This window comes from Tamandua tetradactyla, chromosome 26 (genome assembly GCF_023851605.1).
Source record: "Tamandua tetradactyla isolate mTamTet1 chromosome 26, mTamTet1.pri, whole genome shotgun sequence".
NCBI classification, from domain to species: domain Eukaryota; kingdom Metazoa; phylum Chordata; class Mammalia; order Pilosa; family Myrmecophagidae; genus Tamandua; species Tamandua tetradactyla.
The window spans coordinates 27,310,701-27,330,220 of NC_135352.1; the positions used below are offsets into that span (position 1 = coordinate 27,310,701).

Consider the following 19,520-nt stretch of genomic DNA (forward strand, 5'->3'; position numbering starts at 1 on the left):
GCCTTCTCGCCTCCACGGTGCTAGTTGAATAGTCTGAACTCAGTCTTATTTGGTTTCCCTTGTATGTGGTTGATTGCTTTTCTCTTGCCGCTTTCAGGATTTTCTGCTTCCCTTCAACATTTGACAGACTGACTAGTGTGTGCCTTGGGGCAGGCCTATTTGGACTTACTCTGTTTAGAGTTCGTTGGGCTTCTGTTTAGAGTTCGTTGGATTTATGTCCTTTATGAGCGTTGGAAAGTTCCCCCATTATCTCTTCAACTACTCTTCCTAGCCCTTTACTCCTGTCTTCTCCTTCTGGGATATCATTGATGCTTAACATTTGTGCACTTTGTTTTATCTATCATTTCCCTGAGTTCCAATTCAGTTTTTTCCATCTTTTTGGCCATTTGCTGTTCTGAGTCTTTGAAGTCAGTTAATCTGTCCTGTATATCACTTAGTCTTTCTTCTGTCTCTTCAAATCTGGTGTTTTGTGCCTCTTGTATGTTTTTTATTTGGTCAACGGAGTCTTTAATCTCTGTGATATCCACTACTTTTCTATTTATTCTTTTAAATTCCTCTTTATACTCTTCTGCTGTCTTCTTGATCTGCTTTTTGTCATTTGCTATCCCACTTATTTTATTAAGTAGAGATGTATGAATATCTTTGATTAGTTGTTTCAACGTCTGTGTCTCCTCTGGTGCTTTAATTTGTCATTAGGCAGGGCTATATCTGTCTGCATTGTGCTATGCTTAGTGATCTGCTGTCTTCGTGACATGTAAATATCTTGATTGTTTTACTTTGGGGATCAATTTCTTTCAGTAATCTAAGGCTTTGTGTTTGCGGGATGGTTGTACAGCAGAGAACAGGGCAGAGGGGAGGGCACTCAGTGCGGTGATTTGTTACACGTTACACTGATGCTTGTGAATGTGGGCGTCCAGCTGCCAGGGAGCATGTAGCTGTGCGGGTTCACCAGTCTTGAGGGTGTAACCCTGGTGTGCACTGGTGTAGGCACGGGGCCCTTTCTGTGCATGCGTCAAGCTATGGCAGCAGGTTGGTGTTATGTCTTCAGGGATTGGGGGCAGATGTGACCTGGCTACACATGTCGGCACTTTCTCAGACTTGGGAAGTGTGGCTGAGGGCCATGTGCATGCGCAGTTCCCAGAGCTGAATGACATTATTGGGGGCCCGTGCACATGTGCCGTAATGGATGCACAGAGTTGGGGGTGTGGGCGGGGGGAGTAGAGTGAGCTTGTGCAACACTATGGGCAGAGGGGCAGGGGTAGCCTAGGTATGAAGGTCACTGCCCTTAGCCTTTATATGCTGGCAACAGCCTGCAGGAAACAGGGAGGGGGAGGTAGTGCTCGGGAGGGGTGCAGGAGATGTGGGTTGGGCTGCACTTGGGATGGGGGTGTGTGGCAGGTATGTGCACTGGGGGCTGGTACGTTGGGGGCACCGGAGCACGGGGAATGGGAGCAGGTGATGGCGTTTGGGTGTGTGATGTGTGGGGCGAGTTGTCAGTCATGGGGCTGTGCTGGTGAGGGTAGTGCACCTAAGGAATGCAGCCTGACTTACTTCCTAGTCCCGGGTTCCCTTCCGTGCAGTCCTGCGGGCTCTGCACCTCCTCGACAGACTTCAGCTTTCTGCCTCTCAGTTCCTTGGCCTCTGCAACCAGGGCAGCCTCATGTGGTACAGAAAGCTCTCCCAGGTCAGCCGCCCTCCTGTCCCTTCTTTAAATATCTCAATCTACCCTATTTGGCCATCTTCCCGGAAGTCTCCTTTTTGCGCAGTATTCTATTATATGAATATACCACAGTTTATACATTCTGTGATTGATGGACATTTGGGGTGGTTTCTAGATTTGACTATTACAAATGCTACTTTAGAGGTTTTTGTACATGTCAAGTGACTGACTGACCTCTGCATGTATTTTTGGTTGTGTATATACCTAGAAATGGAATTGCTGGGTCACAGGGTGTGCATATGTTTGATTTTAGTAGATAATGCCATTCATTTCCAGGGTCATTGTACAATTTACTCTCCCACAGAAGTGTATTGGTTCCTGGTGTTCCATATCCTAGCCAATATTTGGTGTCAGGCTTTTAAAATTTATTCATTTGTGTATGTAATGGTGTCTTACTGTGCTTTTTATTTCATTGTCCTGACTACTAATTAGATTTGAATGCCTTTTTATGTTTATGTTGGCCACTGAATCGTCTTTTATGAAATGACTAGTTAAGTCTCTTGACTATTTTTCTACTGGGCCAAAGTCTTTATCTTATTTATTTGTAGGAGCAGATATATATTCTGGATAGGACACAGTCCTTTTGCAGTCTTCCCAATTTGAGTTTTCTCTTTCCTCTCCAAATGGTGTCTCAACAGAAATTCTTAATTTTAATGTAGTCCAGTTTATCAGTCTTTTCTTTTGTGTTTAGTACTCTTTTTTTGACATTGGATTTTATGAAATTTTTCTTTACACGAGGTCATGAAGGTACTCTGCTATGTTATCTTCTAGAAGTTTTGCCTTTCACTTTACGATATGTACTCAGTCTGGCATTATGGATTCTCTTTCAATAGTTCTATGATTACCTTAACTTTCTATCCAGTGTCATTCTTTGGATTTAATTTGCTGTTTTTCTAACCTCTTGAAAGGGATGTTTAGTGCACTGATTTTTAATCTTTCTTATAAATATGTTGAAGATTATAAATTTCTTCTAAGTGTACTTTAGCTATTTCCCACAAGTTTTCTTATGTGATATTTTCCTTCAGTCAAAATGTTTTCTATGGGGCAGGCCATGGTGGCTCAGCAGGCAGAGTTCTCGCCTGCCATGCTGGAGACCCGGATTTGATTCCTGGAGCCTGCCTGCCCATGCCAAAAAAAAAAAAAAAGATTTTTTCTCATTTCCATTGTGATTGACACTTTTTAACTCATAGGCTCTTTAGAATGTATTTCAGGAGGATTTTTCACTTATATTTGTGTTTTGGTTTTTTTTGAAAAATTATAGAAAAAAATTTTTGAAGTTCTGGATCAGGGATGACAAACTGCAGTCCCAGCCTGTTTGGTCTGTGACCTGTGAAGTGCTGTTATATTTTTTAATTTTTGAAAATCAAAAGAATATTTTGTGACATTTGGAAATTATATGAAATTCAAATTTCAATCTATAAAGTTTTATGGAGTAAAGCCACATTCATTTATGTACTGTCCAGAACTTTTTTTGTGCTGCAGTGGCAGAGCTGTGTAGCCATGTCAGTGAACCTCTGGCCAGCAAAGCCATCTGCCATCTGGTCCTTCACAGAAAAAGTTTGCTAAGCCTTGTTCTAGATATATTGTCTTCTTCCAGACAAGATTTACTTTTGCTTCCTGCAGGCAACAGAGACTAGCGATTTCATATTACCTTAATCCAACTATAAGGATTACGATAATGTGAGGGTTGTAATCTATGACTGAAAGGACTAGGCTGTTTCCAGCTCACTCTTAATCCTAGGCTGTAACCTTTCAGGATTCCAATCCCAAACCTGGGAGGTTTACCTGGGCTTCCCTTCTTTAACAGGCCCTGGACTCATTTTTGTCCCTCTCTCCTGAGAGGCTTTCAAAGTCTTTTCTGTTCTTTACCCTTTCAGATGCCTTTTCCAAGATTTGCAGATAGTCTGTGGGGAAAATTGGCCCCACATATCAAATTCACTTCTGTAAGTTTTTTCTTCTCCCAAATCTTGGCCCCATACTCTATTAGCTCACGAGTGCCTGCAAGCCGATTTTTAAGTAGTTGAAATCCCTTTTCTAGTTGTTTTCAGAGGAAGCACTAATCACATACCTAGTCTGCTAAGAAGGAAACCATAGATATAGACCATAAATGTATTTGTTTTTCAAGGTAATGCTTAAATCTTGCAGTTAAACTCTTGCCAAATGAGTTGTGCTAAGCTAATTGTGAACCTAAAAATGTTTGGTCACCCATCAAATGAAGCATCCCATTCTCCCATCCTCCACTATGTTCCACCCCCTACCCCCGCCACCACCAGGATTGGGGGTGGTGATTAACATGCTTCTTTTTCTCTAGTTGCCATTCAGAAACCTGAGAGTAATCATAGTCTATTCCCTCTTACCCTACCCATCTTAATCTGGTTCTGAGTCCCATAGGTAGCCCTCACATCATTTGTTGTTATTGCTTTATTCCAGTCATAATTATTTTCACCTCCATTACTGTCTCCCTGCCTCCCAGTCCGTTTTCCACATTGCTGCCAAAGTGCTAAAATGGATATCTTCTCATGTCATTCCTCTGCTTAAAATTCTCAGTGACTCTCTATTGTTTAAAATCCGAGTTCTTTGGAAGAGCATACTATTTAATCTTATTCCCATCACATCCCTAAGATCCTTTTCAGAACTACTTGCGGAACATAGAATGCATGTTAGTATTTCACACCTTCTGTGCCTTAGTAATGCTGTCCTTTTGCCATTTATGCCCTCTACACCTTTCTTTTTCTAGCCAATTAATGCCTATTTATTAAAAAAAACAGAGTGGCAGTATCACTTTCCCTGGAAAGCTTTCTGATTCTCAACCTCCCCAAATCTCAGCTTCCCCGGGACTATGAATTCCTTAAGGAGAAACATCATGTTTCATTTGACTGTATATCCTCGGAATCTAGCAGCACAGTGTAGGAATTCAAAAAACGGAATGAAAAGAATGATGGATAAACTTAAGTAAAATAAAATGGCCACGGCATTGGATGTTGCTAAGAAGGACCCCCTCTGAGGAAGGATTTTCCAAAAGACAAAAACAATTGACCTACAATGTTTTCCAGAAAAATGGAACGTACCCTACTGATCAACCAGTTTTGATCCAGGAGAGATAGCTTATAGAATAGACAAGCATACTATACTAATCAGTGTGTATCTGCTCCCCCCTATGTAAGAACCACCACCACCACCCATGTAAAATGAAAACTTAACATCAGCCAATAAGAATATTTCCTTACTTCCAAGTTAGCTTTGTAAGCTTCCTCTTTCTACTCCATGGGCAGAGCTCCTTAACCACTTTAGGTTTGGTGCTTCCTGATTTCATGAATCATTTGTTGCCCAAATAAATTTTAAAAAATTTTTCAAATGCTTCAGTTTATCTTTGACAGACCAAATCAGTCCTGTCCTCATTTACCGTTCTCTTGCCCCCCAATCTTTAATCTCTCTTCCTGTCTCTTACTCATTGGGATTCAAATGTGAGCTGGTCTTTCCTTACTAAAGGAGAAGAAGAAAGTTCCCCTTATCTGTCTGACTTCCTAATTACTATCGTTTTTATTGTTTGTTTGTTTTGCTTATTTTTCTATTCAACTGTATGCTATTTCATTTCTTTGTACACATGGGTCCTTTTGCATTGGCTCCTCTTCCAATTCTGTTTAGCCTGGTGCATTTGTCTTTTCCAGAGGCCCAAGGGTGATTATCTCTGTATCTTTGTCTGACAACTTCCTATGCACACCACCACCACCCCCTTATCCAGCCACAAATACCCCATGATCAATCTGATGGGTTTTATCTTTCATCATTCTTCTATTATGGGACATAATATATTCTGTACGTTATTGCATTGTATTGCAATCACTTATTTATATCCCTCTCTCCTCTATTAGACAACTCATCCATGACAGGCTCTCAGTCAATCTTTGTGGCTCTAGTCACTGACTTGCTGCTTTGGCATATGGTAGAGCTCAAAAAATATGAGAGGGAGAAATATGTATTGTCTACCTTCTTCCCACTCCCTCTGCGACATCTTAAAGCCTGGCTCATCTCATCACTACCACACAGTCTGTTCACATGTCACCATTGGCTCCTTCCTTGCCAGATCCCAAGACCTTTTCTCCATTCTTTTTTTTCTAATGCATATTTGTTGAAATATATTCACATACCATATAATCATCCAAAGTGTATAATCAGTGGTTAACAGTACAACATATAATTGTGTATTCATCATCACAATCAATTTTTGAACATTACTCCCCTCAAAAACACATATAAGGGGGACTTCCAGGAAAATGGCCAAATAGACTAGCTTGAGCTTAACCCTGCTCCACAGAAAAGGTCGAGAAGGGACAGGAATGCAGCTGATCTGGGAGAGCTTTCTACACCATGCACAGCAGCCCCAGTTGCAGAGGCCTAGGAACTGAGAGGCAGAAGGCTGGAGCCTGGCGTAGAGGCACAGAGCCACAGAGCCCGCAGGAGTGCACAGACAGGAGCCCAGGACTAGGAAGTAAGCCAGGCCACATTCCTTGGGTGCGCTACCCTTACCAGCACAGCCCCGTGGCTGGCAACTCATCCCACACCCCACGCACCTGAACCCTATCACCAGCTCCCATTCTCCGTGTTCCAGGCACCCCTACACTACCAGCCCCCAGTGCACATACCCACCCCAAGTGCAGCCCAACCCACCTCTCCTGCATGCCTCCCAAGCACTACCTCCCCGTCCCTGTTCCCTGTAGGCTGTTACCAGCACACAAAGGCTGTGAGGACTAACCTTCATACCTAGGCTACCCCTGACAACCCCCACACCCCCTCACCGGTAGTGTCACACAGCCTCACTCCACTGCCCCCCAAGCCCTACACAGCCATTTACAGCACTCGCAGGCACATGCATGCGCACAGACTCCAATCACATCATTCAGCTCGGAGAATGGCACTTTACAGCAGTCCTAGAACCACACATGCGCACAGACCTCAGCCATACTTCCCAGCTCTGAGAAAGTGCTGACCTGCACAGCTGGGTCACATCTGCCCCCAATCCATGAAGGCGTAACGCCTTCTGCTGCCACACCTCTATGCAATCACGCAAAGGGCCCCATGTTTTAGACCAGCACACACTAGGGGTATGCCCCCAAGACCGGTGCACCCACACAGCTACATCCTCCCTGGCCGCTAGACACCAACATTCACAAACATCAGTATAACATCCACAAAACTGTGCCTATACCTGCCCTGTAACAAATCACTGCACTGAAATGCCTCACCCTGTGGCCTGCTCCCTGCTGTACAACCTATCCCGCAAATACAAGGCCTTAGACTACTGAAAGAAATCAATTCCCAAAGTGAAACAATGAAGATACTTACATGCCAAGAAGACAGCAGAAGATCATTAAGCATAGCAAATTCAGACAGATAAAGCCCTGCCTAATGACCAAATTAAAACACGAGAGGAGACACAACTAATCAAAGATATTCATACAACTCAGTAAGTGGGATAGCAAATGACAAAAGGCAGATCAAGAACGCAGTAGAAGAGCATAAAGAGGAATTTAAAAGAATAAATAGAAAAATAGCGGATGTCACAGAGGTTAAAGACTCTGTTCACCAAACAAAAAGCATACTAGAGGCCCACAACACCAGATTTGAAGAGACAGAAGAAAGACTAAGTGAAATAGAGGATAACATGTTGACTTCAGAGACTCAAAATGACAAATGGCAAAAAAGATGGAAAAAAATTGAATTGGAACTCTGGGAAACGATAGACAAAACAAAGTGCACAGATATAAGAGTAATTGGTGTCCCAAAAGGAGAAGAGAGGAGTAGAGGTCTGGAAAGAGTAGTTGAGCAAGTAATGGGGGAAATTTCCCAACACTCATAAAGGACATAAACATACAAGTCCAAGAGGCCCAAAGAACAGAATAAATCCAAATAGGCCTCCCCAAGGCACACACTAGTCAGTCTGTCAAATGTTGAAGAGAAACAAAAAATCCTGAAAGTGGCAAGAGAAAAATAATCTACCACATACAAGGGAAACCAAATAAGACTGAGTTCGACTACTCAACTAGCACCATGGAGGTGGGAAGGCAGTGTTTATGATACATTCAAGATCCTGAAAGAGAAAGACTTCCAGCCAAGAATTCTGTACCCAGCCAAACTGTCTTTCAAAATTGAGGGAAAGATTAAAGTTTTCATAGACCAAGAAGTCCTGAAAGAATTTGTCAACAAGAGACCAGACCTACAAGAAATACTAAAAGGAGTTCTGCTGGCAGAAAAAAAAAAACACAGGAGAGGGAGGTCTGGAGGAGGGCACAGAATTGAAGAGTACCGCTAAGGGTAATTCAGAGAATACAAAAGGAAAGAGGGAAAAGAATATATAGATCTGACAAATAAAGATGATAAAATGGTAGATTCAAGGAATGCATTTTCAGTAATAACTTTAAATGTTAATGGACTAAATTTACCTATTAAAAGATACAGATTGGCAGAATGGATTAAGAAACATAATCCAGCTATCTGCTGCTTACAAGAGAATCATTTTAGACACAAGAATACAAATAGATTGATAGTGAAAGGATGGAAAAAGATTTTCCACACAAGCTGTAACCAAAAGAAAGCAGGAGTAGCTATACTAATATCGGACAAAATAGACTTTAAATATAAAGACATCATAAGAGACAAAGAAGGACATTGTATACTAATTAAAAGGTCAATTCACAAAGAAGATATAATAATCATAAATATTTATGCTCCCAATCAAGGAACGCCAAAGTACATGAGACAGACATTGGCAAAACTGAAGGGAGAGATAGATTTTCAACAATAAAAGTAGGAGACTTCAATACACCACTCTCTTCTATAGATAGAACAACCAAACAGAAGATCAACAAGGAAGTAAGTTAAATAACTTGATAATGAATTCGACCTAATAGACATATATAGGTCATTGCACCCCAAAGCACAGGGTTATACATTCTTCTGTAGTGCCCATGGAACATTCTCCAGGATAGATCATATATGATTCTTGTATAAAGAGTGTTTAAGTCCAGGGCACAGGGGGAAAACTGGTATTGTATGCTATGAGCTGCGTTCAAAAGGAAACCATCAGCACTACCACAGCAACAGCAGAGAGAAATAATGGGGGAAGGGACACGAGTTAAAAGAAATTTTAGATTTCTTATTAGGTGAGGGTGTGTTCATTGGTTTTCTTTCTCTTGGGAACAATGAAATTACCTAAAATTGAGAATGTTGATGGACTGTAGACTTTGTGGGCCTTCTCTGTGATGCCTGATGAATGCAGTGGTTGAAGGATGCACTGACAGAGAAGTGGATTGATGAATGATAGTGTATACTTACGAATGAAGGTTGTGCTGCTACAAAAAGGAACAAAGTTGTGAGGCATGCAATGATGTGGATGCACATGCGGGACATTTGGTAAGACAAAATAAGCCAGAAACAAAAGAACAACAATGGTATGGTCACCTTTAGAAAGCGCTTATAAGAAAACAGGGGCCTAGATTGTAAGCTTTTAGAGCAGACACATTAAGTGCAGAGTGGTGGATTTTGAGAGACTGTTTTATATATGTAACCTGATATTTACAGATAAGAACAGAGCCAATCAGGTTGGGGTTAAAGTAATTCAGAACATGGGGTAAGGAAGACAGTGTCTATATTTTAGAACCACATGTACTCTTTGAGAACAAAGGAAGAAAGTTTATTTGATCTAGAACTGAAATTTTCTTTAGTGCATAATCTAATTCAACCTACCTGTATAACTCATTTAAACAATTGAAAGCACAGAATTGAAAGAACAATTGGAGCACAGCATAAGAAAGAGGTCCTTTAATCCTGTATAGATTATTGTAATGTCTGGAAACAACCTAGAGTATATTGAGCAGTTGGTCAAGAAGTATTGTCAAAGTCCCGTGAGGGAGGGGAGAGAGAATATGGAACTATTCAACTTTGCCATCAGGCAATCCCCTGATTCTGTGTCAAGCTTTGGGGACACCCAAGTCAATAGGCCATGCCCTCAGTTGTGAGGCTTGCTCTTGTGGGGCTTGTGTGGGTGGTAGAGAAGCTTAGACTACTGATAGGCATGCCTAAGAACTACTTCTGGAAGACCTCTGTTGTTGCTCAGATGTGGCCTTAGTCTCTCTAAGCCCAACTCTGCAAGTGAAATCATTGCCCTCCCCAGTACATGTTTCATAATATCCAGGGGTGAAAGTCTCCTTGGTGACGTGGGAGATGACACCCAGGGATGAATCCAGACCTGGTACCATGAGATCAATGATTCCATCCTGACCAAAAGGGGGAAACGAAGTGTAAGAAAGTACCAGTGGCAGAAAGAGTTCAAATAGAGTCGAGAGGCTACTCTGGAGTTTGCTCTTACGTAAGCTTCAGGTAGACCTTGCTACCTATCATAGCCTGCCAATCCCCAACCAGGACCATTCTATCCAAACCTAAAGAACACCTAGGGTGATAGATAAGATTCCATGAGGGCTCCATGCACTGTAGTAACTTCCCAGAAACCTACACCCTCCAGATGGGTCCCTGATCCAGATAAATCCTGAAACCTAGCCCAGTCTCTCCAGAACATCAGATAGCTCTATCTCCCTAACCTATATTATTGACAGATCCTTCCAATATCAAAAATTTAGAATTGCCATAGCCCAAACAACCCTAAAGAGAGGTATGGAAAGATCAAAGATGATGGTGGAGTTATACAGAGAAGATGGGATTTAACAAATGAATACGAATGCTGAATCATTGATACTTCTTTTAGTCTCCAGTATTTTAGAGCAGCTAGAAGTAAAAACTTAATGTGAAATTGTAACCCATGTCAAAGTCTGAAATATGTTCTACAACTAACTGTGGTACTGTGGTTTGAAATTTATACCTTGTTTGTATTTATGTTATTTTTCGGAAAAAAAAGTCAATTGTGATGATAAAATATTTAAGCCCTCTAACCTCCTATATTCTGGAGTAGCTAAAAGGAAAACTACAGTCCGAGAGGACTGTATGGTAGCCCATGACAAACTCTGGAATCTGTCCTGTAATCACTTGTTGAAGAGTGCTTTGAAACTATTGCTTTTTTATTTCTTTGCTTTGTATATATGTTATACTACACAATAAAAAAATTTTAAAAATACATGTAAGGGTGGTACCAAGTTAGGTCAGTGGTAGAATTCTTGCCTGCCATACAGTACACCCAGGTTCAGTTCTCGCCCCATGCACTCTCCCCCTCTCCCCCCCGCCAAAAAAAAATCCAACAAATGATGCTGCAATAATGAGATGATCACATGGAAAAAGAATAAACTGTGACCCCGACCATACAGCATATGAAAAAAAAAAGCATATATAAGAATAAAAAAGAAAGAACACCCAAAACATCCCATACCCTTAGTTCCCCCTTATTTTTTTAGTCCTTTTTTCCTTTTTAAAAAAATATTTTTATTGAGATATGTTGCTGTACCATACAGTTCATCCAAATTACACAATCAATGGCTCACAGTATCATCACATAGTTACGTATTCATCACCATGATAATTTTTAGAACATTTGCATCACTCCAGGAAAAGAAATAAGAAGAAAAACCCCATATATCCCATACCCCTTACCCCTCCCTCTCATTGGCCACTAGTATTGCACTCTACCCATTTTTCCCCCATATCCCCCATTATTTATTTATTTGTCCTTATTTGTTTACTGCTCTGTCCATATACTGAATAAAGTGTGTGTCCGATACAAAGTTTTCACAATCACAGTCACACTTTAAAAGCTATGTGGTTATACAGTCATCTTCAAGAATCAAGGTTACTGGGATACATTTCAAAGTCTCAGATATTTCCTTCTAGCTTTTCTAATACACTAAAAGCTAAGAAGGGATGTCTATATAATGCAAAAGAATAACTTCCAGAATGACCTTGACTCTATTTGAAATCTCTCAGCCACTGAAACTTTGTTTCATTTCACTTTCTCCTTTTGGTCAAGAAGTATTTGTCAATCCCACCATGAAAGGGCCAGGCTCATCCCTAGGGATCATGTCCCAAGTTACCAGGGAGATTTGCATCCTGGGATTCATGTCCCACATAGGCGGGACTTGATCTGCTGAGTTGGCTTCGAGAGAGGCCACATCAAAGCAACAAAAGAGTTCTCTGAGGGTGACTCTTAGGCATCATTATAAGTAGGCTTAGCTTCTCCTTTGTAGAAATGTTTCATAAGGGCAAGCCCCAAGATCAAGGGCTTAGCCTTTTAAATTGGTAGTCCCCAGTGCTTGCAAGAATATATAGAATTCCCCAGGTGGGGAAGTTTAATATTTCCACATTTCTTCCCAGTCCTTCAAGGGTTCTTTGCAAATACTTTTTTATTCTCTGTAATTTACATCTCAAATTACTCTGGGATGTATCAGTTCATCACCCTAACTACAAACTCACAAAACCCCACTCCCTTCAATGCTCCATGTAATTATCGTGTGTGAATAAACTGGCCATACAAGTTAAATCAGATAGTGTGTTACAGAAAATACAAATTTTGCAAGAAATAAACATCTCTTCCTTTGGTTTCACACAGAAGTTAGAAGTTTTAAAGCACAGTCAATTTCATCCTTTCCCCTTTAGTCTGATTTACCTTTGTCCTAATCAGATCTGCTTCATTCATATCTTTAATTGAAGTCTGATCTCTTTTTCAGCTTTTATAACAGTTGCTGTATTTTCTCCGTTCTTTTTAACCTCTCTGCTGCATTTGGCACTATTAACCCTTTCTGAAAAAATTCCCCACTTTTCTCTGATGACACACAGATTTTTTCACTTCTTCATTCTCAAGTTTTTGCCTCTGACTTTTGTTAGTGTCTATCTTTTCAACCCCTATTGGTGACTCTTCTCCAAGGCAATCTTGGTCATCTTTTCTGTTGTTTTTATATTCACATTTTACTGATGTTTAAGACTTTTTTTTTTTTACCAAAATGCTGTATTTATAGGTTTCCAAATTCCATCTCTAGTCTTTTGTTCTTTCCTTCACACAGTCCTTGTCGTGGTTTGAAGCTGTGTATACCCAGAAAAACACGTTCTTAAGTGTAATCCAATTCTGTGGGTGTGAATCATTGTTAGTAGGACTTTTTGATGAATCTAGTTCAGTTAAGGTGTTCAGGTCGGGTCTTTTTTTTTTTTTTTTTTTTTACTTTTTTATTGTGTAATATAATATATACACAAAGCAAAGAAATAAAAAAGTAATAGTTTTTAAAGCACTCATCAACAAGTAGTTACAGGACAGATCCCAGAGTTTGTCATGGGCTACCATATGGTCTCAGATTTTCCCTTCTAGCTGCTCCAGAATATAGAATGCTAGAAGGCTTAAATATTTTTTTATCATCACAATCGACTTTTTTTTTCCTTTTTTTGTGAAAAAATAACATGTATATACAAAAAAAGCTATAAATTTCAAAGCACAGCACCACAATTAGTTGTAGAACATATTTCAGAGTTTGACATGGGTTACAACTCCACAATTTTAGGTTTTCACTTCTAGCTGTTCTAAATACTGGAGACTAAAAGAGATCAATTTAATGATTCAGCATCCATATTCATTTGTTAAGTCCCGTCTTCTCTGTATAACTCCACGATCACCTCTGAGGAATGGGTTTTAATCCTATTACTGGAGTCCTTTATAAACAGAATGAATACAGACAGAAAGCCACAGAAACCAGAAGCTGGAATAAAAGAAACCCAGAAGAAAAGGAAAAGACTAGCAGATGCTACCATGTGTCTTGCCAGTGGCAGAGGAGCCACAGATCACCAGGAGCTGGTCTTTGAGAAGAAAGACCCACTCAGTTTTGCCTTGATTTGGACATTTTCTTGGTCTCAAAACTGTAAGCTAATAAGTTGTTCAAGCCAAACCATTTCACGGGTATTTGCTTTAAGCAGCCTAGGAAACTAAAACAGATTTGGTACCAAGGGTGGGGTGCTGTTATTTCAAATACCAAAAATGTGGAAATAGCTTTGTAATTGGGTAATGAGTAGATTCTGGAAGTGTGGTGAGGTGCTTGAGAGAAAAGGCCTAGATTTTTTTTTTTTTTTAATTTTTTTGTTTGTTTGGATTTTTTAGGGGAAATGTTTGAAGGCTTTATATTCTTTATTATCCATGATGACTTTTGGAATTATGATTGTTACTGTATAGAACCTTTGAGACTTTAGATGCAGCCTTTATGTTTTTTTCACAGTTAAGTTAAAAATCCATCCTAATACTCCATAAGACTTCACCGTTCTTGCATGTAGACTCCAAGAATTTATGATCTGATAAAAGAATAACATGAAATTTTACTGTATTGCCCTAATTTCATACTTCCTGTACACAATCAATCAGTTTGGGAATCTATTCCAAGGTTTGTATACACAAAAGTGTCAAGAATAAAATGTTCTCCACATTTGCATAAAAATGTATACAATGTATCATGGAATGGAAAACTTGTAATTTTCCTGGGCCTGGGCTGAATGGATCTCTGCTGCCAGAAAATGAAAGGCTCCTTCTGTTTTATTGCTGTATTATTGTGAGGATTAATCATCCAATCCTGGCATTTCTCCGTATTGGATCTTGGATGGTATACTGATGGCTTCTTCCAGAGATGGCTGTTCTCCAAGCTGTACTACAATCTGGGTGCCATTGGATATTGCTGCTAAGGTCAGAGGTCTGGCTTCTCTGGTTACTAAGTAATGGCTATGCTGTTGGTGCCCCATTTCTGATGAGGCAGTATGGAATGCTGCCAAGACCTGAGCCACAATTGCAATCTGCTGCCCTTCTATACCCTCTGCAGAAAGCATGGCAAGAGAGTGTGTTCCTGATAAGGAGATATGGCATCATGGCAGGAACTGTGACAGGCATGCCACTCTGCATTACAATTGTGATGGTATTGCCAATGGCTTGCACATCAGTTTGAGATATGTTGACATGCTGAGTTCTATCCTGGGATATGAGTGTAACTTGTTGATTCGACCCAGACTGGGTTACTGTAGCTACTTGTGCAGATTCAACATCCTCCTTTCTACATCTGTAACATATGTGATCTGAGCTCTTTAAGAACATCTTCGCTTTGACCTGGGAGAGGCTCAAAGAAGGCTTCCTGCTTCTCCTCAAAGGGCTCAGTGTTGTGGGTTGTCCATTTGTACATGGCCAGCATGAAGATATGCTTATATGTCTTCCCACAGTGGTTACAATTGTATGGTTTGGAGTGAATGTGAAGGATGTGGTATTTGTACAAACTAGAATATTCCATAAACCTTTTGTCACAGCCAGGGACTATACAAACATATGGTTTTTCCCCTGTGTGTATCCTCACATGGTTTTCATAATTGGTTGCCCTGGAAAATGCCCTCCCACATCCTGGTTCTGTGCAGTAATAAGGTCTTTCTCCTGTATGTGTCCTAATACATACTTTCTGATATTTGAAGTTGTAAAGAACCAACCTCAACCTTCGAAAGGACATTTAAAGAACCTTTCTCCTGTAATAAGAGTTCTGATATGTTTCGGTAGGTCTCCTGAAGTTTTGTAAGATACAGTACAGTTATCTTCTGAACATATATATGGATTTTCTCCTATATGAGTTCTGACATGACTTTTTAATCCATAACCTGTTGCAAATGCTTTCCTATAGCCAGGATTTTCACACTGATAAGGCCGGTCCCCTGTATGTGATCTCTTAAGATGATGAGGTGTTGTGTATAATTTTCCTTATCCATCATATCATATTGAAATGCCTTCTCTCCACTCCGTTGAGACTTAGCAGTTGGTTTTGTTGCATGTCCTTGTAAGACAATCTGCATTTTTTTCTCTTGCTCATTTTCTCCAATCATTCCAGTACTTGTTACACTTTCACTTCCATCAATGGATACCTTTGCTGTATACCATTCCAAAGCGCTGGTAGTGTCAGGGGCAATCGTAGCTTCCCCAGTATACAGACCAGCAACTATCTCATCAACCTAAATTGCCAAGATGGTGTCAAACTGTGGGACTTGCACTGCATGGTGGATGTAAGCTGTGGTGCCATCTTCTAACTGAATGCCTGTAAAATGCTCTGGTCATAACTACTTTTGGAGGCATGGTGAATAAATGCTGTAGTTCCATCTTCTAACTACACTGCTTGACTATCCTCTAGATGCAAACTGTCCCCTGTGCTTTTAGGTATGGGTACATGTACATGCTGAACAGAGGCAGCAGAGTCATCCTCCAACTGAAAGGCTTGGCCATCTATGAGTTTTCCATCTCTGAGAAAATTTTTCAACAATTTCTTTGCCCAACCACCATGCACCAGGACAGGGAACAACTGCCACCTAGATGGTTTTGAAGAGACTCTGTAGCAATATGGATGGTTAAGATTTATTTCTGATGAGGGCTTAGGAGGGAATGATGAATGTGCTATTGGAAACTGAAGGAAAGGCAACTGTTGTTTTAAAGTGGCAGGAAACTTGACAAAATTGAGTTTTGATGTTAATTAGGCAGAATTTGAAAGTGACGAGCTTGGATATTTAGCATTTTCCAAGCTGAATTTGGTAAGTGGAGCCTGGTTTCTCCTTGTAGCTTATGGTGAAACGCAAGAGAGAAGGAATAAGCTGAGAACTGAAATGAGCACAAAGAAAACAGAAATTGATGGTTTGGAAAATTCTGAGCTTCTAGAAACAACTCCCCAGAGAATAGTGCCCCGTGTGAAGGTTTAACTGAACTTGGCACCAGTCAGCCAGGTCACTGCCAATCAAGATCGGAAATGCAGTTGTCCAGAAAGGATGCATAGAAAGTTCTTTTGTCTGATGGCTTGGATCCCTATATGTACATGCAAAACCAAAGACTTTTCTGCTAGAGCTGTGTGAACAGAACCACTGCCAGCCTGGACTAAAAGGGATAGAAAATAGACAGATTGAAGGACAGATCACTTAAAGGGCAGTGAAAGCTGAGATCTGGACCAAAGACATCTTGGGCCAAGAGAGCAAAGTTGTACCACCCATGTATGTTGAAAGGTTGAGTCTGCCCCAGCACTTGGAGAGGAAGTGTCTTCCATCCCATTGTTCAGTAACAGTGCTGCCACCCTAGTTTCTGCAGATGCCCCACGGATTATGGAGGGTCCACCATAGTTCTTGACAAGGGTGGAACCATCACCCCAGTGTTCAGGGAGAGCAGGGCTGCTGCATATCACTAGGAACGGATGGGGCTGCCATTCCATCAGGCTCGGAGGACAAAACATCCTTCTATAGATAATTCTCAGATCTTAGAATCTAATGGAGTATGTCCTACAGGGTTTTAGAATTGCTTGGGACCTGTGATCCACTTTTCTTCCAATTTCTCCCTAGGAGAATGGGAATGTTTATCCTATTCCTGTGTTCTTCCATTATAACATGTTCTCTAGGTTTCACAGGTCCTCAAATGGAGGGAAATTGTGCCCCAGTTCAGACCACAACTGTAACTGATTTTGATACCTTTGTACTTAGCATTGTTTCTGAACTCTCTTAAGGCTTTTGGGATGTTGTGATAGAATGAATATATTTGCAAATGGAAAGAACATGCCTTTTGGGGGGCCAGATCATAGAATGTAGTGGTTTGAAGCTGTATGTACCCCAGAAAAAACATGTTCTTATGTCAAATCCATTCCTGTGGATGTGAACCCATTTAGTCAGTAAGATATTTTGATGAGGTTACTTCAGTTAAAGTGTGATCCACCTCATCCAGGATTGGTTTTATTCCTATAACTGGAGTCTTTTACAAATATAATGAATACAGAGAAAGCCAATGAAGCAAGAAGCTGAAATCAGTGAAACCCAGAGAAGGAAGAGACCAACAGATGCCGCCATGGACCTTGCCATGTGACAGAGGAGCAAAGGATCGGTGGAAGCCAGTCTTTGGAAGAAAGATCACCCTCATGATGCCTTGATTTGGACATTCTCTTGGCCAAATGAGCTCAGAGTTCAAACTTTAAGCTAATAAATTCTCACTGTTCAAGCCAAACCATTTATGAATTGGTATTTGCTTTAAGAAGCCTGGGAACCTGAAACAGTCTTTTACTTTTACGATGCCTTCTTCCTGGATATTTTTGCTGTTACTACAAAATTGTTAAGTCCAAAACTGAAGTCACAGACTTTTCCAAGTGCTCTTTCTGGATTTCTGTTTCCATCATGGTAATGTCACTTTTTTACCCCTCTCAGACATTAAGTTATAAACCTTGGCATTCTCGTTAATTGATTTACATTTTTCTTCAGTTGTATATCATCCCTATCCATTCTTTTAACGTACAGCACATCCCCCATTTTCACGGCCATTATGCTAATCTACACCTTTATCATATCATACATAGCTGGATTACTAAAATAAGCTTTTCAGTAGAGAGAGGTTAGGAAGCACTGACATAAGATTATATATCATGTGGTTTGGTAATTAAATCATATATTCTCATGGATTGACTTTAGTCTGTGCATTATTTGCCAAATAAAGCAAAGGAAATTCCTTGGGAGCAGAGACCATATCATGCTTTTGTATCGGCTACAGCATCCAGGCCAATGTGAAACCAGAATATGTCACTCAATATACCGTAAAATGATTGCAAAAAAAATGGGGATAGCACATTTAAAGACACTCTAGTAAAGGGCTGCTGTAATTAAAAATGAATATGTAGAACACATAAAAATCATGGCAAATGTTTTATGTGAGACATGTTCTAGGTACTCTTACTATAAGGTACCTGAAAAGCTATAATATTTTATCATATATGGTTACAAATTCGAATATTCAGGAGGAACAGAGAAGTAAGCAGAGGTTTACGGTATGGTGCACTTCACAGTGTTGTAGATGGACTTGGAATTTGAATTTAAGACAGTGTAGGCAGTCAGTAATTTTCATCCCTTACATTATGCTTGCTCACTCACACTATTCTTTGCGTGTTCAATATTGCATCCAAACGAGGACCTTGCCTTCTGCAAAAATTCTTCAGTTTCTGTCTCTACATTTTTTTTAGAGGCTCCTTTTCCTCCTCATTCATTCTTACATCCAACATATATTTGTTAAACACCTTCTAGGTTCCACAGATGTGTAGTAAGAAAGAAAAATATATAAGCTCTTGTGGAGCTTATCTTCCCTCCCTATGTAGGTGTTTGGTAAATATTACCTTAAAACAAGTTACCTACATATTTTAAGGAAGTAAAATGGAATGGAAGCAGTTTTCCAGCTAATTGAAATTTAAATACAAATAAGACAAGCTTTTTTTTTTTTAATTTATTGTCCAGTTATTACCATTATGGACTCAGTACTGTTTCATCCTCCATAATTTTTCTCATGCATTTAAAAAATAAAGTGGCTAAAAAGATAAAAGGTGTTGATAGGTAAAGTTTAAGAGAAAAAATACCAAAAAAAAATTGAAAAGGCCTTTTTTGGTGGGGGGTAGTGAGGGGAGCAATACATTGAGGGAAAGAGCCTGTGGAAAAGGGGGTCTAGTGAGAAATTCTTGCTGTGAACACCCAAGAATCTGACATTCAATTCTAGGTTATTACCGTAATGTAAAACCCTTTCATCCTACCAGACCTTCAGGCATGATGCAGCTTTGCACAGTGGTAGGGTGGTGTGAGGACTAAGGATAAAACAGTCAAGGGAAGTACCGCCTTGCTCCTTGCCAGATCACATCCTATCAGAGTACTGGGAGTTGCATTGAATGAAGTAGCTGTGATGAGGAATGTCTTAAGGAGGGTTCTTGAGACAAATCTTTCCTAAGTACCTTTGAAGTAACCTTAGCAGGAAGGAGGAAGGCTGACATCTGGGTCACCTGCAGAATGTACGCCATGCACTATTTAATAAATGTTA

General features: G+C 40.2%; 1 pseudogene; it reads right to left on the reverse strand.

Moving 5' to 3' along the window:
* Window positions 1-14,173: 14,173 nt before the first annotated feature.
* On the reverse strand, window positions 14,174-17,989 carry LOC143669799 (zinc finger protein 143 pseudogene; annotated as a pseudogene).
* Between the last annotated feature and the right edge of the window lie 1,531 nt (window positions 17,990-19,520).